The sequence below is a fragment of the Eschscholzia californica genome, unplaced genomic scaffold (genome assembly GCF_041429995.1).
Source record: "Eschscholzia californica isolate CP2 unplaced genomic scaffold, dmEscCali1.0.p SCAF_3, whole genome shotgun sequence".
Lineage (NCBI taxonomy): Eukaryota > Viridiplantae > Streptophyta > Magnoliopsida > Ranunculales > Papaveraceae > Eschscholzia > Eschscholzia californica.
This window is the reverse complement of record NW_028238420.1, coordinates 21,701,720-21,723,076: the sequence shown is the minus strand read 5'-3', so window position 1 is coordinate 21,723,076 and position 21,357 is coordinate 21,701,720. Positions and strand designations below refer to the sequence as shown.

General features: G+C 35.9%; 1 long non-coding RNA gene across 9 annotated transcripts; it reads left to right on the top strand.

Moving 5' to 3' along the window:
• Positions 1–7,428: 7,428 nt before the first annotated feature.
• Positions 7,429–20,593, top strand: LOC147549020 (uncharacterized). 9 transcript variants are annotated; one of them, XR_015237835.1, is made up of 5 exons: positions 7,429–7,787; positions 10,549–14,073; positions 15,070–15,262; positions 15,340–16,522; positions 17,543–20,593. It is a non-coding gene; the product is annotated as an uncharacterized LOC147549020 (long non-coding RNA). The 9 variants fall into 9 exon arrangements; XR_015237838.1 differs by having other exon boundaries at positions 10,549–13,374; positions 13,667–15,262; positions 15,340–20,593; XR_015237833.1 differs by having other exon boundaries at positions 15,340–20,593.
• Positions 20,594–21,357: the final 764 nt, after the last annotated feature.

Genomic DNA, 21,357 nt, shown 5'->3' with positions numbered 1-21,357 from the left:
CTCTAATAGCTGAGTGATGTTGATGTGATACTGAACCTGATGAAGCGTCTCATCACGATCTAGAAGTATTAAACGCAGCCTTAAAAAATGGTTTGTTATGCTATAAGCCCCTAAATTTATTTTGTTACCGATGGATATGCCAACCTGATGAAAACATGTCGATTGGCGAGTTTATCTTATATAGTAGTTCTGTTATAATCTAGACAAAATTAAGGTGGGTACGGGAGTTGCTAAACATTGAATTACACGATAATGGTAATGGTTACTTTTATTGTCGGAACGCTTTGCAGGTGCAAGATTAAATCCTAAAACATTTGACATAATGGTTATGGTATCTTTACTTTGAGCATTTTGAGCTATTCAGTTAGTCATATATACACATAGTGTTCACTCCTTTGACTAGTTTTTTTGTATACTAACATTGCTTCCAATTTAGTAGGTTGGAGTGGTTGGAGTCTCCGAGACACTTCAAATCTTCCCTTCCCGATAGAGAGAAACTTTGGTATGCACTAATTGTACTTGATTATGCTCTTCTAACTTGATGTTTCTCCAAAATAATGTAAGTTCCAAATGATAACTTCATTGAACTCATGTGATAGAGAAGATACAATAAATAAGTTTCACAAAGAAAAAAAAATCAATGGAGCCCGCGTCTTTGGTTCAGGTTGTCGTTATAATTTGAAATGAACTTTTATTAGTCGCCGACAAACTGGAGACCCTGCAAGATATGTTACCACTCATAATAACATAAAAAAAAAAATTCTTGACTATTCTTTGTGGATATATTTCTAGATATCTACTGCCTTCCTCTTCATTTTTCGTTCATTTATTTGGGTTCATCAGTTAACTGAGTTCATCAGTTATTTGAGGGTTAAACTTCTTTAACCAATCAAACAATTTTGGATACATGTAATATGTCTAGCAGAACAAAAGAATACCAGACTTGATGGATGTCGAGAAAAAGGGCAAACGTGGCCAGTAGCTTATAGACCAACTCAACCTAGCTAGTGTTGATCAATTTATCTTCTGCAGTTATTATATGATGACGGTTTCAGTTTACTGTAGGAGGAGAAAAGAATAGCTTGTGTTCTTTGGCCTCAAATTAAAGCGCTACTCTGTGCAAACGTGGTTGAAGTGTAGGAGATACAACTACTAACACTTCAAATTGAAAAACCTTTAAGATAATCTATATCTACCCTAAGAATGCTTCCTTAGTAGATACCAATCCCATACAAACAGAAAAGGGTAATCAAGATCTATGTACTTGGTTGTCTGAGAACTAGTCGTTGCATGAAAAGGTGACTTGGTTGATTGAGTAACCCAAAGAATAATAGTAGGGGACATTTTAGATGAATACCTTGACGTTTAAAAGGGGTGTTAATATTTCAAATAGTATAGAGATGACCAAATTCATACAAGAATAACTTCCGCACGAGTAAGTTATCATTCCCAACAACTTCTATTTCTTTAAATTGGGATCATTAAGATACTTACAACATGCACAAAGTAAAACTATGAAATGATATTCTTTTTTCTTGCTTGGGTACATTGTTGTTAGAAAATTAGCAGTCGTTTCATATAACTTTTTTGTTACAGGAGAAAGGGTTTATGGCCCATTATGTGCCCATATATCCACTTACGAAAAAGGTTGTTCTTATTGATTTATTAGAAGTCAATGGAGCTTCAAATTCATGATTCTAGCTCAGTATATCCATGGAACAATAGATATGAGGTTTAAAAATCTTTTTGTTGCGGTTAAACCATAGTACCATACACCCATAGATTCCTGGATATTCAGGAATTGCTCTAAGACTAAGGCTAGAACCCGCAATGTTAGATATGAAGCTTGTAGCGGAAAACATGCATTGAAGCAGTCACAAAGGAATATATTGAGGTACATTTATTCTTTCAGTTTTATTATTTTACGGTTTTACCATATCTTACACTTCTGTTATGAAGTATTTTAATTTCCGTAATGCGAACCTAAGCCCAAGTATCTTATTTTATCCAAGGAGTAAGTTTAACTGTGATGTGCATTATTGTTTCAGAATAGTATATATACCGATAATTCTTTTCGACCACTCCATGGTTGGACGACCTTTTCCTGCAACTATAATGTAGTCTGTCTCAAAGGGCTCATTAAAAGATATATAATATTTAGGTAACGGTCGACTTTTACATTATGTGGTCAGATAACGTGGCCCTTGTAGCATTTTTCAGTGCCAATGAATAGACAATGATATAAGAAAAAACTGACTGTGGAGGTGATACTCAAGCATCTTGTTTGGAACAAAGTCACAAACTCGTAAACAAGCATTCGATGCCCACCAGCAATACAATAACCCACGAGAGAGACAAGGTGGTGGTGATGAACACGGGTGATGATCTCAAGCCCGGCCATTCCGTTAGGAAGCACCCCTTTGTGAACGTATCCAAACCCACCTTGAACTAATAGGTTATCCTGAGAGAATCCATTTGTAGTTGCAAGTTGCAACAAGCTCGTCATAGCTAAAGCTACTCTGATTTACCGAGAGCCCACCACCCGGAGATGCAGGCAGCACCATATGTTGTGGCGGGTTGATTACGTTTGATCCAGATTGATAACTACTACTATACACAAGATGTTGCTGCTGATTACCCCATCCTGCACCTGCACCAGGTGGTGGCACCAATAAACCCGGCGGAAGTGGTGGTGCCATCTTATTGCTTAACATTACATCTAAATATATCCTACATATGTGACTTAAACCTTGAATCATGAAAGTTAGAGATGAATTTTGTATCAGGAGAAAGAAGATGGAGAAGGTATAGAGTTAGAGTTACCTTCGGAGGTAGGCAGATTGAGGCAAAGCAGAAAAACTGCAACAAGGGCAATAAATAACAAACCTACCCCCTGTTGTGATCTAAATTATAAGGGGTAACTTGTCACCAACCACCTCAGTATTGCTAGACGCACTTTTTGACAATGAAAATGGTGTACGTGGTGGTGTTCTTAATGTTGATGATGCATTTGGAACCGAAAAAATTGAACCAGAAGATGGTATGAAGGGTAGTGGAAGTAGTGGAAACAGATTTGCCGGTGAGGTTGGTGGAATAACGATAACGTTAGTACGGGGAGTGGGTGGTGTAAGTATTACAGGGTTTTGTGAAGCTGCTGGTGGTGGTGGAGTAAAGGTTGTTGGCTGTGGTTGGGGAGTATTTGTTGATGTCGAAGGTGGTGGAGGTGATGAAGGTTGTAGTGGTGAATCTGGTGATGGTGGTAAGGTTGATGAAGGTGGGGTGGTGTATTTGAAGGAAGTGTTGATGTTGGTGCCAGAATGGATGGTGGAGAAGACGAAGTTGTAGGAAGTATTGTTGTCGCCAGTGGTGGTGGAGATGATTCAGGTGGAGGTGATTTGTTAGATTCATCGGGCGGTGGAGATGATAATGGTGGTGGTGAATGGTTAAGTTCATCAGGTGGTGGGGCGGTGATGGTAGTGGCGATGGGGATTTAAGTGGTGGTGGTGTTTTTGATTGGTCAGGTGATGGTGGTGGTGTTTTGATTGCACAGGTGGTGGGGATGAAGGTGGAGGAGGTGGTGGTGGTGGGGAAGAAGAATTGAGCAAGGGGTGGTGGTGGTGATGGGGAATTGGGGATGATTTTGGAGAGGGAGCAGGGAGCCGCCACCGGGGGTGAAGATGCCATGATATGGAAATCAAGTATTAGTATAAGAATAATTCAGGCAAAGGGGGTGAAAATCAAAATCTCCTCCCCCTCCCCCTCTTGTGACTGTTCCTCCTCCTTGAAACAATAATGCCCATTCCGTTTGGAGTCTCCTGAAAATGAAAATAGTTAAGTTGCAATGTTGGTGTTCTTCTTATATGAATAGAAATAATAAATCTAAATTATCATGTAGGGTGTAGAATATAAGAACCAGCGTTCTCGAGGCTCCTAAATTACATTCCAACCCATCTTCGTGTTAAAATACTCCCATATTTAGTTTTGTGGTAAAATAAATATTGACAAATACATTCTTAGAATTTTTGTTATTATGCTAAACCAGTAAAACACCTTCTTTTATTACCGATGTTTTTAGGTTTTATGTCATGACTAATTCAGTTGTAGTGATGTTGTATGTCGGCTAGTTTAGGACCATTGGGTACATCTTCTGAAACTCCAAGGAGGTATAGATAATCAAATATTGTGCAGTTAACCCATTCTTTGTTATTGGGTTGACCTTCAGTAGAAAGTTGTTACCTTGGCGTGAAGGTTCCATTTTTTCTTAAATTTGTTACCTTCAATGGAAAATTGCATTGAAGAGTTTGAACTGTGAAGAGAAACTAACGAGGTAACATACCTAAGCTTAAGATTACAATTTTGTTCACCAGGGCATTAAGCAGGTAATAGTTGAATATTATTACTCTCTTAATCTCCCGATATTTGCTTAGTATTTACATGCAAATCTAGTATGAATGTTTGTGTAATATATTGATATTAATTTTTTTCATATTTTGGTGTATTGTGGTGAATCGAAATCGGAAATTTGGTGATTGTACTGAGTAATATCAACCGAGTTAATATTTCTGACTTTTTCTGTACATTTATATATATTTTGACGATTGTTCGAATAGTAGGATGGTCTCAGTTGGTATTTTGAATTGCTTCGTAGTGTAAGTTATATTTTGGGTCTCTTTGTGTATGGGATTAGTATTTCGGATTGCTGAATCGTGATAGTGTTTAGTGTTTTGAATGTATGTAGATCTTTGGTGTGTGTTCGTATTTTAGAATTTGTATTTTGTCGGTCTAAATTAATTTCTTATTATTAGATTGATTAGTAGTATCTATCGATTAAACATGTTGGTGTTTTGTGTACGTTGTGCATTTAGCTATTCTTTGTTTTTGTTATTGGTCGAGTAATTTATCCAAAATTAGTATTTAGATGTGTTGATATTGTGTAACTGAATGAGTAGTATGTATATATGATATCAAGTTAGTGGTCTCCCGCTCACTATTGCAAAAAAAAAAAAAAAAAAAGTTAGTGGTCTCCATTTATGTTTGTATGCTTCTGTATGTGCACAAAAATTATGTGTAATATTCCGAATTTTCTGGAGTGTATATGTGTTATTAGATATTTAGATGAGTTCATAATTATAATCTTTAGATGTCTTTTGTATTTTTTGATTGTTTGAGTTGTATATAAATTAAGTTATTATTTGGCTGTGCTTTGTGCTTATATCTGTTTGTGTATTGCTTAGGTGGTTGTGTTTTTTGGCCAGTATATACTGTCTAGGTAATGTTTTTCTCTTTCACTCGTAGTCATGTTTGATTCAATTTCGTTTATGAACTGAATGATTTATTTTCTAGTTATTGTTTTGAACGAGACTAATCGACTTGTATTCTTAGAAAATTAGTTGCTTCTTTTGAGGTAACTTTTCTTTTGTTATAGGAGAAAGGGTTTTATAGCCCATTATGTGTCCATAGATCCACTTATAACAAGGTTGTGGTTATTGATGTACAGGAAATCAACTTGGCTTCAATTCACAATTCTAGCTCAATATATCAATGCAACTGTAGATATGTGGTTTAAAGATCATTTTTTTCAGTAAAACCTGTACACCTGTCGATTCATGGGCTAAGAGGGAAGGCTAGAAGTACATTCAAAAAGGAATATTTTGAAGTACATTCTTCTTTCACTTTTACCGTTTTATGATATTCTTACACTTCTATTATGAAAGTTAACTTTCGTAATGCGAACCTGAACCCAAGTTTCTAGTTTTATCCAAGCACGAACTTGTGGTTTGCTGAATAGATAAATTGCAAGTTGATGTTCTATTCATATGAATTAAAATGATAAATCTGAATTATCATCTAGAGTATAATATGAAAACCAGCTTTCCTAAGGCCCATCCTATTACATTCCATTGTACTCATTGATGTGGAAAACACTCTCATCTTTAGCTTTGCGATAAAATAAGTATTGACAAATCTATTCTTAGAATTATTATTATTATGCTAAACAAGTAAAACAACTTGTTTTATGTTTTTAGGTTTCATGCCATGACTATGTTGGTAGTTTAGGACTATTGAGTACATCGTCTGAATTCCTTAATTTCAAACGGGTATAGTAGTATAGTACTGATAATATCTTGTGAATATTGAGTGTAGTAGTATAGTACAGATAATATCTTGTGAATAAGAGTACAATTTCATTCACCAAATGCTAAGCAGGTAATATCACTATTTTCTCTGTCTCACAATCTTTGCTTGGTATAGTTAATTTTCTTGTTTGATGGTTTGTTAACAAAGTTTTGGTTATATATATATATATCGAACTCAATATTTTTCATATTTTGGTGCACTGTGGTGAATCCAGACTGGAGGTTTAGTATGGTGATTGTACTGAGTCATATGGATCGAGTTAATTTCTCAGACTTTTTGTACACAAATGTATTTTGGCGATTGTTTGAATAATACTATGCAGAGTTGGTATTCAGAACGATTTCATATATCGAATTAATATTGTTTTGCATACGGTATTAGTAATATTTATGGTGGTGTGCTTTCTACATAAATATATATACAATATTTAGTTAGTGAACTCCATTTTATATTTGTATACTTATGTGTGTGCACAAACACTATGCGTCTAACTGCCCAAGTATTTTGGTGTATTTTGTGTAGGGGGTACGAGTTAATGCATATTTTGTGTCGGTAAAGACATGTAGGGCATCAGTAATTTGGTGTTTGTGTTTTTAGATGAGCTTGCAAAATAATCTTTTTTTGTCTTCCGTGTTTATGTGATTTGCTTGAGTTATTATAAATTTAGTTACTATTTCGGTGTTTTTCGTTTTTATATAGGTTGGTGAATTTCAAGGTTTTGGTGTTCTTCGTTTCTATTGTCTACGTTATGTTTGTCTTTCGTTTTTATAGTGCTTTAGTGTTTGATTATTGAATTGAATCAACGGTTTTCTAGTTATTGTTTTGAACAAGACAAATGGTTCTTTGTATGAATTACATTTGTATGTTTGGGTGTTTGTTTGTGTTTTTACGACTAGTATGTATTAGGTACAAAATTAGTATTTGGATGTGATGTACGTGTCATTGTTTGAGTAGCCTATATACAATACTAAACTAGTGTGCTCCATTTTATGTTTGTATGCTTCTTTGTGTGCATAAAATTTATATCCACAAATGATTTTGCGACATTTTGCATTTTAGAATTAGTATTTTGTTAAATTTTGTAATTTAGAATCAGTATTTTCTTGTGAATTATATGTATTAGGCCCAACCGTCTCAGACTCTCCTTTCAGAGTCGATTGAAGGGGCACAGTCGTAGGCGGTCAAATATTGGGCCTAAGCCACTTTAGGTTATGAGGTCGGGTACTCCTGGGGTTTCTAACCGTTGGGGCAGTCCACCACCTAATAAAGAAAAAAAATCAAGATTTGTTTGTATTGAGAGAGTGAGAGGAGAGACGAGAGAGGAGAGACGAGAGAGGAGAGAAATCTTGGTTAGCAAAGACGACGGTGATCCTTCTGTGTGAATTTCTCTTTCATTTCCTCTCGTTCTCATGTCTCCCTCTCGGTATTGTACTATCGTGATCTCTCTCGGTATTTTATGACATCGGAAACCCTAAATTCCAGGGTTCAAACAAACGACTCGCAATCTTCAAGTCTATTCGACTCGAAATTAAGGGAACTCTGATTTCTTTTTTGTTTGGATCTGGCCAATCCTTATACATTCGCGAGGGGAAATCGATTCAGTATTGAACTTCACAGTCAGATGGGTTATTTGTCGGTGTATCTTGCTGGTAATTGTTCTTTCCTTTCCTTTCCTCCTAGACATCAAGTCTTTTCCTACTGTTTGGTTGCTAATTTTACTACTTAGTTCTTTTGACCCTAATGATTTGTGCAATTATTAGTTGTTGTTTCTTTAATCAATCTCGAAATAACCCATGAGAGAGGAAACGTAAACCCTAAATCTGGTTTAGATTCTCTCTTACTAAGTTGGCTGTAAACCTAAAACCTTAATCTGTTTCAGAAAAAATTAAGGTTGGCAGTAGGCGATGTTGGAAACAACAGTTGATATTGTCGAAGGGTATAACCTTTCAAGAATCCTTAGTCCCTATTGTTCTCAAAACGATAACTTTTACAAGTTCTGATCAATTGTGAGGGCATGCGACAATATATGCTTTGTTGAACAAGACGGGTGGCTGTGTAAGGGTATAACCTTTCGAGAATTCCTAGTCCTTGTGGTTCTTAAAACGATAACTTTTACAAGTTCTGATCAATTGTGAGGGCATGCAACAAAATATGCTTTATTATCAATACGGATGGCTGTGTCTTTATACCCACTAAGATTAAATTCAAAGAGAAAGGAAAAACGTTGCCGGAACCTATAAAGGCGGGACTAGACAACCGTGGACTCAGTCTGCGACAAATAACTGCATAAACATTTTTCTATAATTTACTTATTATTTTTCAGTAATGTAATATATAGTATACTAGTTTGTAATTTTTATAAAGAGCTTCATACATCGTGGTATTTTGGAGGATAAAGGTCGGTATCGGTTTAATTACAAATACTCGCGGGCAGTTGGGTTACTTCTGTTGGTTATTCATACTACGATGTATGAAGATGCTTATTTTTTCTCTTCTATCATATTTTTTGACAAGTTTACAAAAGTTTTTTGTGGAAGTCTTCGCATATGTCGTTGTACAGTGTATACGATCTGCAATGCTGGTGGTCACTGATATGGCAGTAGTGATAAATGATGGCAGTAGGGATAAATGATGGCAGTGTATGCGGAGACTTACCCATTTGTTAAACTCCCCTTATCTTTTTTTTTTCTTCTCTTACTTTCGTGATTTTAGTAATAATTTATATTTATAATTATAATAGTTTTGTGACTTTTGAATCTCCATACATCTAGGTGTAATACCAAATAATGTGGGTTCATTCGAGACGGAGTTGGAATGTTGACTATGAATTAGAATAAAAGTACTTGCTGGCAGTTGGTTTACTTCGTTATACTTTTACACCTGTGGTGTGTGGAGATTTTTTTTTGTTTTTGTTTTACTATGTCAAACGTATCTTCTACTTTTTTTTTCTTCTCTTACTTTCGTGATTTTAGTAATAATTTATAATAGTTTTGTGACTTTTGAATCTCCATACATCTAGGTGTAATACCAAATAATGTGGGTTCATTCGAGACGGAGTTGGAATGTTGACTATGAATTAGAATACAAGTACTTGCTGGCAGTTGGTTTACTTCGTTATACTTTTACACCTGTGGTGTGTGGAGATTTTTTTTTGTTTTTCTTTTACTCTGTCAAACGTATCTTCCACTTTTTTTTTCTTCTCTTACTTTCGTGATTTTAGTAATAGTTTATAATAGTTTTGTGACTTTTGAATCTCCATACATCTAGGTGTAATACCAAATAATGTGGGTTCATTCGAGACGGAGTTGGAATGTTGACTATGAATTAGAATACAAGTACTTGCTGGCAGTTGGTTTACTTCGTTATACTTTTACACCTGTGGTGTGTGGAGATTTTTTTTTGTTTTTCTTTTACTATGTCAAACGTATCTTCCACTATTTTTTTCTTCTCTTACTTTCGTGATTTTAGTAATAGTTTATAATAGTTTTGTGACTTTTGAATCTCCATACATCTAGGTGTAATACCAAATAATGTGGGTTCATTCGAGACGGAGTTGGAATGTTGACTATGAATTAGAATACAAGTACTTGCTGGCAGTTGGTTTACTTCGTTATACTTTTACACCTGTGGTGTGTGGAGATTTTTTTTTGTTTTTCTTTTACTATGTCAAACGTATCTTCCACTATTCTTTTCTTCTCTTACTTTCGTGATTTTAGTAATAGTTTATAATAGTTTTGTGACTTTTGAATCTCCATACATCTAGGTGTAATACCAAATAATGTGGGTTCATTCGAGACGGAGTTGGAATGTTGACTATGAATTAGAATACAAGTACTTGCTGGCAGTTGGTTTACTTCGTTATACTTTTACACCTGTGGTGTGTGGAGATTTTTTTTTTGTTTTTCCTTTACTATGTCAAACGTATCTTCTACTATTTCCCATTAAATATTTGATATTTGTGATTTTATTGTCTTTTGATATCACATTTTACCACCAACAATTCTGCATTTTATTCAAGATTATGGTTGGCACTTGGTCGTCAAATTTGGTTATAACTTACACCGGTGATGTCAGAAAATGCTTATTATATCATTTTTAATATTAAGACAAGTCTCTTCATACACACCTTGTTACTATTATACGTGGTTTTGTTCGAAAATATGATACACAATATACGACCAGATCACGGTTTGATGCCAAAGTATGTGGGTTTATGTTCGACACAAAGGTATAAGTATCCTTTAGATTGCAAATGATGGATGGAAGTTGGTATACGTATACCTTTGTGCGGCTATACACTTATACCTGCGATGTGTGGAGATGCTTATCTTATTTTTTCTCTTCTATCATATTTTTGTAATAATATTTCAAAAGGTTTGAGTGTAGCTCTCCTCACATGTCGTTGTGCAGTGATACAACCATGATACATGGGATTTCCTCGAGATAATATTGTTCATAATATTGGTGGTCAATGGTATAACACTGAGGTACCAAGTAATGTGGGTTTAATGATGGCAGTGAGATCCATTCTAGTGTGCGCAAGGAAATACTTCAATTAGTTGTGACACTAATTTATTGTGTCATATGGGGAGAGTTACCTATTTTTTATACTTAGATTTTTTTTCTCCTTCCTTTTGACATCACATTGTTCCTTTAACATTGCTGGGTTTTACTCGAGACTAAGGTTGGGGCAGTTGGCTTGCATTTTTGGTTATGCATGTGATGTTCAAAGATGCTTATTTTATTTTCTACTAAATATTTCATAACAGTTTTCTAAGTTTTGTAATTGTAAGTGTCTCTAAAAAAAAAAAAAAACCAAACAATGTGGGTTCATTCGAGATGGTGTTGAAACAGACTACAAATCAGAATACGAGTAATGGCTGGCAGTTGGTTTACTGTTATGGTTATATTTTGGTGTATGGAGATGCATATTTTATTTTATTCTTCTTTCCCAATTTTGTGAAGGTTCAGTGTAAGTCTCTGCATATGTCGCTGTACAGTGTATACAACCCTGACACAAGGGATTTTTTTGAGATTGTAGAATCGGTGGTTAATGATAAAACGGCGGGGTACCAAGTAATGTGGGATTACTGATGGCAATGCGATATATTCTAGTTTGCTCAAGAATGCTTTAATTAGCCGTGACACTGATTTGCTGTGTTATGTGCAGAGACTTACCTATGTGTTGAACTTTTTTTTTCTCTTCTCTTTGTTTTGTGATTTTAGCAAGTTTCCTTTGACATCACACATTACTAACAGTTGTCGGTTTTACTCGAGAATAAGGTTGCCACTGGTTTATTGCAAATAATAAGTGACAATTGGTTTACCGTTTTTGGTTATCTGTGATGTTCGAGGATGCTTATATTATTTTCTTGTTGTAAGTTTTAATGTTTTTGAATTTTTTTTGTGAGTATCTCCAAACGTCAAGGTATGATACCAAAGATTCATTCGAGATGGAGTCGAAACAGACTAGAAATTAAAATACATGTAACGGTTGGCAGCTGGGTTACTTTTGTGGTTGTACTTATACACCTTTTGTGGGAATATCAAGAACAGTGATCAAGGAGCTAATGCTTCTGGTAGTCATGAGCAATCTGTTAGGGTTTCTTCAAACTCTTTTGGGGAAAATCATAATTTGGGTGATAACAGGCCTCGTGTGAGTATGGATTGGGCCAAGTTGTTCTCCAAGAAGGTGATTCCTGATAGGAAGCCTTTGGTGTTTAAAAATCTGGAGCTGCTCGAAGGCCAAGAAGTTGTAAATATTACTTCTTCTGAATTTGTAGATGATTGTTGTGCTTGTGAGTAATTTGATTGGAGTAAGTTGCCATATCAGGTTATTCGAAATCAGTTGCTCAAGCTCTGGAAATTAAGTGGCTTTGGAGCTGGAGGCTGGGGGGCTGGGAATCAAGAACCTTAAGTTGATGAATGATGCATTACTCACTAAGTGGCTTTGGAGATTTGCCCAAGAGAGAACCTCTCTTTGGAGGACCATAATTATGGAGAAGTTTGGATGTCATAGCGGAGGATGGAGACAAGCCAGTAGCAAAGCTTCATTCGGGTGTGGTCTTTGGAAGGGTATAACAGCTCGAGAAAAGAAATTTGTGCAAATCACTAAGTGGAAGTTGGGGGATGGCAAGTGTATTAACTTTTGGGAAGACGAGTGGTGTCTCCCGATACCTCTTAAAGAGAGATTTCCAGCCATATACTTTATCTCGTCTTCTCAAAAGGATTCAGCCTTTAATCACTTTAACTGGTCTTTAGGAGCTTGGGAGATCAGGACGAGAAGGAACCTTAATGATTGGGAAATCCCAATCTTTGCTAACCTCCTAGGGGTTCTTGATCAGTTTGTGCCATCGGCAGGCAAGGAGGACTCAAGGTGTGGGCTAAGGAAGGGGACGAGGCCTTATCGGTTAAAAACTGTTATGCCAGACTTAACCTCAGCCCAGATCCGTCGATCGATCAGTTTGATTTCAGCTCCTTGTGGTCAAGTCATATCCCTCCTAGAGTGAGCTTCTTGATGTGGGCAGCAGTCCAGGGGAAGATTCCAACAGTGGGCAACCTCAAGAAGCGTGGATGGGTCCTACCTAATAGATGTGGCAGGTGTAAAGAGAATGAAGAATCAGTGTCTCACCTTTTGATTCACTGTTCGGAGGCTGTGAAGATTTGGAACTTTTTTCTTCAATCTATTGGGGTGAGTTGGAGCCTTCCAGCCTCACTAGATCAGCTCATCTCTCAATGGAGGAAGGCTCCAGTGAGGAAACCTAAGAGAGGTCTATGGAACCTTGTCCCTTCGGCTATATGTTGGTGTATATGGAAGGCTAGAAACGAAGGAATTTTTAGGGATTCCATCCCTGCCTTCAAGGTAGCGGAGGAAGATGTCTTGGGTGTTCTTTTTCATTGGAGTAGGTCCCTCGGATGGACAAGGTCTTTTTCGTATTTTGATTTTGTGTCGAATTGGGGGGGCATCTTAAGTAAGTAATTGATTAAGTTCCCCCTCTTCTTCCCCCTTGTATGGTCCCTTGTATTCTTTTTCTCCCATATTAATTCAAAATTTTCAAAAAAAAAAAGCTCTGGAAATTAAAGGGGGAGGTTTCTTTAACTATCCATGGTGAAGCCGTGTTCATCATCAAAACTGAGTTAGATGAAGATAGAGAATTCATTTTGCAGCATGAGCCTATCTCCATTGCTAGCAGACTCTTTGTTGTTAGGTCTTGGAGACCATACATTGAAAATGAGGTAACTAACTTTAATTCTTTCCCTATGTGGGTAAAATTGTTTAATATACCTATGCATTTCTGAAATGAAAATGGATTGAGCTATATAGCTAGCAGTATTGGAACACCTTTGTTTCTTGATGACCAAACAGCAACTAAGTCTAGGCTATCCTATGCTAGAGTTTGTATTGAGATAAATATGGAGAAAGAACTACCACCCTCTATTTCTGTGTTTGTTGATGGTGTGTCTAAGTTTGTGGTTAATATTGAATATAGCTGGAAATCTAAATTTTGTACCTTCTGTAAAATCCTAGGTCATACTACTAAGAATTGTTCACTTCAAAATGGTCCTAAGATTAGACAAGAATGGGTGCCTAAGAGTACCACTCAGAAAAAAACGGGTAAAGTGGCTTCTAGTGTAGAGAATGAGGGATGGACTGAGGTTTCAAGGATATGGAAGGGCAGGCAAAATACTGCAGTGGGTCAGAATAGAAAGACTGATAGTCCAATTACATCTGATGCACTATTGGGAATAATAAATTTGCTAGTCCTATTAATGAAGATGTTGGTATAGAGGCTGATGACCATACAGTGATTAGACAAGTAGCTGTGGTCTCTGATGGACATACTATTGGCAAAATCAACAGGGATCAGAAGGCTGCTAGCAAGATGAGTATGTTGGAGTGTTTTGTGACAGCAAATCAACAGGGAGCTTTAGCAGGTACTATCACTGACCCACCTGTTACATTTGTTAGCAGCAGTAGGCCATCAAAGAGTATGAAACCTATTATAAACGGTAGCAATGGATAATTTTGGATGTTGGAACATAAATGGGTTGAATGACTCCCTTGAAATAAAAGAAGTCATAGTCTTAGTTTTTAAGGATTGCTTGAAACGCATGTGCATATTAACAATAAGGACAAAATAAAGAAAAAACTTTACCTTCTTGGCAATATGTTACTAACCATATATCTGATCAAAATGGGGGAGTCTGGATTCTTTGGGATTCTGGTGTACTTGATGTGCATCTAATTGACAGGACCAGCCAATGTATAACAGTGTCCATCACTTTAAGAGATGGTAGATCTTTTGTTTGCAGTTGTGTATATGCTTTTACTGATACGGTGGCTAGAAGAAGTCTATGGAGTGATCTCTGTAGAATAGCAGCCTCAGTAACACTTCCTTGATTAATCTGCGGTGATTTTAATACTGTGCTTGAAGCTTAAGAAAAAGTAGGTGGAACAATGGTGACTCCTAGTGATGTGGTTGATTTTAGGGAGTTTGTACAATCTATTCAGGCATTTGATTGCCCTTATACTGGAAATTACTTCACTTGGAGTGATAAACAGCTGGGTGATAAACCTATTATGGAAAAATTGGATAGAGTCCTAGTCAATAGTGAATGGATTAGCTCTTTTCCTACTGCTAAGGCTGAATTTCTCAACTCCCTTACTTCAGATCACTCTCCCATGGTTATCTCATAATATGAAGGTGAAGAGACTGGGCCTAAACCTTTTAAAATTTTCAAGTACTGTTGGACTGAAAAGGAAGGTTTTTTGGACTTAGTTAAAGAAGCTTGGGATATCCAAGTCACTGGTACTCCCGTAGTCCCATGTACAGATTGATATGCAAACTTAAGAGGGTTAGAGCTGCTCCGATTGGTCGGAAGAGGCAACATTTTCATAACTTTTTTGAACAGGTTTCAACTGCTTGACAGGAGTTGGAACAAGCTCAATCTTATATCCAATTGGACCCAATGAACAACGAATTCAGAAGGAAAGGAAAGCTGTAGAAGCATACTCTAAACTCTCAAGAATGGAAGAATCTATGCTTAGACTAAACTCTGGAGTTCAATGGCTTCAAGAAGGAGATAGTAACTCAAAGTTCTTTCATCAATCTCTGAAAGAAAGGTTTGCAAGAAATAATATTTCTTTTTTATATAATGCAGCTGGTGATAAAGTTTCTAATACAAAAGATATTGCTCCAGAGTGTGTCGACTATTATCAGTCCATGTTTGGCAGTAAGCAGGCTGAGTTGCTTACTGCCAAAGTAACTAGAGAGGAAGTGCAACATGCTCTCTCAACCATTGGTTCTGATAAGGCACCAGCGCCTGATGGTTTCTCAGCCTGTTTTTTCAAATTTTGCTGGAATGTGGTAGGAGATGATGTGTTTGCAGCTGTGGCTAGGTTCTTTGCTTCAGGAAAGCTACTTGGTGAGATCAATTCTACTCTAGTTACTCTTACTCCTAAAACACCAAATGCTTCTAAAGTCGGTGAATTCAGACCTATTTCTTGCCTTAATGTCATCTATAAGTGTGTGACCAAGATTCTAGTTCTTATAACGAAGAATGTTTACTAGTTTGACTAATCCATGTCAATCTGCTTTCTTAGAGGGTAGGCTGATACAAGATAACATATTGCTGGCTCATGAACCTACTATAGGGCATCATAGAATCAATGGAACACCTAGATGTGCAGTAAAAATTGACATCCAAAAGGCATATGATACTGTAGAATGGTCTTCTCATGACGGTTATGAAGTTACTTAGTTTTCCTGAAAAATTTACCCAATTGGTTTTCTCATGTATTTTATCGGCTAGATTTCTATTTTAGTGAATCGGAGCTCTTATTGATATATTCATGCTAAGAGAGGTTTGAGACAAGGTTGTCCCATGTCTCCTTACCTTTTTGTTGTTATTATGGAAGTTCTAAATCTTCTCTTGTTACAAGGGAAGGTAAATTTCATCTTCATCCCAAGTGCCATAATCCAGTGATCACTCATGACTCACCTAAGCTTTGCAGATGATTTGTTTGTCTTTATGCAAGGGAATATAGAGTCTGCAACAGCTTTGGCAGATGTTCTTGAAATGCTTAAATGACCGCAAGTTGCCTAGTAATGTGGGATAATGCACAATATATTCCCAGCTCATCTGGCAATACTTTGCCGTAATGACTAGCAAATGGTCATACGCGTGATGCTCCAAGATTCATGTTTAATAATTATGGTTGGCAGGCACCCTTGTCTAATCAAAGTCTGAAGATTTAAGCCAAGCTCGGAGATTCATTTTTTTTCACTAAGGAAGGAATGTATTGGAATTCTACTGACATTTAGTTTTCATGTTTTCTGTTTGGGAAGGAACTCAGACAACCTTATTATTCTACTATTACCAGGTACTTGTTTAATTGTCTCATATGTTTTATTGAAAGATCTATATGTTGGTTTTAGTTTTTAGGTCTTTCGAATTATCCTGCAAATAATAAAAAAAGAAACACAATCATGAGTTTTCTGCTAAGCCTAAACTATAGTACTTTGTTCGAGATGGTTAGTCATTGATATGCACATAAAAGAACGTTTTTGGCATAATCGTTAAATTTTAAGCATGTCTTGTAGCAACTCACTGGTTTCGAATGTTTCGCTGAAATGAGAAATTTGGTGAAGCAGACTTTTCACCATCTAGAGTTATAAGAAGGGTAAATGAATTAAAACTATTTATAGTAGAAAATATAATTACCATGATATGATAACAGTTAAAAAAACTAGGATACGAAAAGTTTATTGTGGCTAATCTGATGCTTAACATGGCCTCGGTACAGACCCAAAAGCTCTTGTGCTGACTGTCGAGTTACTATTCTTTTCTGACTGCTAGCAACACTGTATTCGTGGGCCTGAGTTGTAAAATAGGAAACACATAGTGGCTAGAACGCTCAAGCGTTGCTCATGAGGCTTTTGAGACTTGGGAAGCTACATGATCTTGGGTCCATTCAAAGGAACCATTTATGAACTATGAAAACTGAATTGAAGTAGGTCAACTTACCTACCTTACAGACTGCCTTTGGGTCCTTTTGAAGGAATACTTAGTTTCGGGTGTCAATTAAATTAGTCAAGTTTACTTAGTGGAATAGACTCGCATATGTTCTCGTGAGATGCATTGTAAGGATCTATATGTTGTAAACGTTGTTGAGGCCCTAAAATATTCTTGAAATTAAGAAAATGAGATAATAAGTTTTAGGTTGTGAACAAGGCCCGAAGATTAAGACATGCATATAAATATGATCATGGCGCAATTTTTTTTGTTAAATTTTTTGCATTACTGATTACTCTTTGGGTGACACCAATGGATTACAATCTATATTTGAAGCAAGCCCTTCACGTATAAGCAGTCTCAGACAATTGTTATGTTATGCTTTAAGCTCTGGAGTTCATTTTTCTGGAAACCGATACACCAACACAGTCCAAAAAAGTTAATGACAAAGTTAGGGGTGGTTCGGGGCAAATTATTGTGGAAAAGCTTTGCAGGTACAATATCAAATCTTTACCCATTTGACACTATGTTATTGGTACTTTTTCGTTAAGCATTTCATGTTATTCAGCTAGTTATGTTATATATATATATATTGTTCACTCCCTCAACTAATTTCTTATATTCGTCGTTACTTCAAAATTTTATTACTTTGTAGAACTGGTTGGAGTCGCTGAGATGCAAATTAAGAAAAGTTGCGGTAAGATAGAGTAATAATATTTGTCTAATCCTTTGATAAGGGCCAAGGTTCAACGAGGCTGACCTTTTCTGGTTTAGGGCTAGGTTAAAATTTTGAAATGAAACGCTTCCATGTTTAGCAAACCAGAGTCAGACATAATGAAAATGGGCAGCAAGATCTACAACGTTTGATTGTCTAACAAGTAGTTGTTGCACTGACTGATTTGGTGGATTAGTTAACCCAAAAAATGAATAGCTTTATACTATTAGGAGGGGTGTCGATATTTCAAAATCTTATACAAGCATAACTTCACTGATACCAAGCTATGAACTTCTATTTCTCGATGACAAACGGGAGACCCTGCAAAGTATCTTATAACATGCTCATAGTAAAAACACAATTAGTTTTGGCCTGAATTATTTTGCTGATATAATAATAGAGTTCAGTATTTGCTTTTGTTTTCCACGACTTCTTGTTGTATAGACTAATAGAAGAATCTACTTCTCACTCTAAGACCTACCCCTAATTGTTGGAATGCCTATTATAGGTGAATCGGGGTACATTGTTGATGAAACTAGTATTTGTGTACCATATGAAGGGCCTTGATAGGGTATGGATAAAAGATCGTCTTTCAAGTGGGTCCTAACTTTTAAAAATGTAGTTGTCTGAATTATTTTATTTTTTATCTGATTTTTCTCCTTTGTTTTTTAACGCTCGAATAGTATTTCCCTTGTCATATTGCACGTGGTAATGTTATATGCTTATTACATATTTCCTTGTGATCTTAAGACTCAGCAGCAACTTTTGCAAATTTGATTAGCTTTTCTTACTTTCTTGAAGCATTGAACAAATAACTGACTTCATTAGTTTCTTTGGAGGGGTAAATTCCTCTCTTTTAGGTTAAACGACTTTGAGCACATTTAATTCTTGTAAGTAAAAGAATAATTCTATATGCACTACGACGTTAGGCTAAAAGGCCAAACATGTAATTGGGTTATATGTTAACTCAATCAAAATAATGTTATTGTCCACTTTATCTTTTGCCGTGGTTATCTTTTAATGGATGTTGAGAAGATGGCTACAATATTGTTCTTTGCTAAATTACATGATGATGGTTTCTGTTACTTCCGTTGGAAAAAGATATAGTAGCGGAAGTATTTAGGCCCCCCCTTTTAGGAAATACCAAAGCTTAACTAGACAGACAAACAAAGGGCAAGCAGGGGTATATGGTTGGAGTCGTTGTACTAAGGAGTGACGTGGTGGATTTAATAAAACCGAAAACAATAATGAGGGACATTTTAGATTAATAGTTTCACTTCTAAGAGGCGTGTCGAATTCCAAGAATTTAAGCTATAAATCTTGGGTAGAGTGATTACTGTACTCATACAAGAGTAAGTTTCACAAGAGGAAACTGTCATTGTAAGCAACTTCTATTTCCACGAAAATATTGGGGTCATGCAAGATATCTTACAACATGCTCATGTTCATACTAAAAATGCTATAACTTTGTGCTCGTGCTTCTATTGCGATTTAATTTTGGATTTTAGTTCAGCAAACATGACTTATGAATATGACTTGTACATAGTTGTCCTTAATTATGTTCTTATATTCTCGGTACAAAATAATTTGTGCGAAAGATTTACCTTTTCTCACATCTTGTTTTGTCTGTGAATCAGTGAGTGGATCTTCACTGGAATATTACTGTAGTTTTCAGTATATTTGTAATGTTCCCTATTTTGGCTTCGGTACAACGTGGATTTAGGAAAAGTAGCTGATATCTTTCCAAAGAACTTTCTTGTTATAGGAGGAAGAGTGTAGCCCATCAAGCATCCATGGATCCTCTAACAGTAAGGTTGTTTGCACAGTGTAAGTACATTGGGCTCTTGGGCCTTGAAAGCTACATAAATGTTGAAACCACTGCTCTTGCCTCTCTGTGACATGTCAGGAACCATGTATAAACTACATAAACTAAATTGAATCTGCATTGGATACCTTATTGAACGCTTTTGGGCCTATTGAAGGAAAACTTAGTTCGGGTGTTAATTATCACCTTTTTTATGATGGGTTAGCTAAACTGAATGAGTTAATATTGTTTAGTAATAGGTTCTCGTATTTTCTTCTGAGATGTTATTACCAAAAACTAATAATTTATTTCAATGGTTTTTAGGCCTTCATATATTATTATTCTTCAAATCTGATCTCCTGGTCCTTAAATCAACGGTTATTTAGAGGTATCAGGATCTCTTTACCTTGTGGATGTTAACTTCATTGCGTTGAACTTGACAGTCGTATGGGTTATTGTTGCATCTTTGTTGGTGAATGTACCTAATATATTGAGAGGTACGTTATTCTTTCACTTTAACCGTTTTGATATTCTTACACTTCTATCATGAAATATATTTATTTCCGTGATGCAAACGTAAACCTAATTAACTAGTTTTATTGAAGCATTAACTTCCACTTGTGGCTTGCTTGAAAGGTTAGTTGCAAGTTGGTGATCAAATAATAAAATTCATCTATCATGTACTCATGGTCGTGGAAAATACTCTCATTTGTAGCTTTTAGGTTCTATGTCATGATTAATTCAGATGTAGTGATTTCTGATATTGTATGTTGGTAGGTTCTATATCATGATTAATTCATGATGCAAACGTAAACCTAATTAACTAGTTTTATTGAAGCATTAACTTCCACTTGTGGCTTGCTTGAAAGGTTAGTTGCAAGTTGGTGATCAAATAATAAAATTCATCTATCTTGGGTTTACCCTGGTATGTTTTGGTTCTATTTTTTCTTAAATTTATTATCTTCAGTGGATAGTTGCATTAGAAGAGTTCGAACTGTGAAGAGAAACTAACAAGGTGACATCTCTAAGCTAAAGATTGTAACTTCATTCAGAGGAGACTGAGCAGGCAATATCCCTAATCTTTCTCTCTCGTTTTCTCTCTTATGTTCATCTTTTTCAGGTGGTAGTCTTTTCTCTAATTAATATGTGAATATGTTATATGTGAAAGTACTTTCACTACATGTATTTAGTTATTAGTCTTTATGTGCTCCATTTTTTGTATGATTTTCCTTGGTGCTTCATACAATGTTTTGGTGTTCGTGTGAATGAGTAGTATGTATATTAGTACGGTATATTAGTATTTTATCTCTGTATGTTTTTTATTTGGTATTTTTGTGTGATTCTTTATATGATTGCAATACCATATAAAATTAGTATTTTTGGTGTGCATTACAGTTGGATGATGTTTTCGAGTACACCGAGTAGTACGCAAAATTTGTTAAGTTCGTATTTACATGCAAATTTAGTATGATTGCCTGTGTAGTATATCCAAATCAATAGTTTTCATATTTTGATGTGTTGTAGTGAATCCAGATATAAACTTTTGGTGATTGGACTGAGCAATATGTATTGAGTTAGTATTTCGTTCCTATTTTATACTTATATTCGCGATGGTTTGAATAGTAGTATGTACTGAAATGATATTCCGAACTGTTTTGTACATGGAATTAATATTTTGGATTGC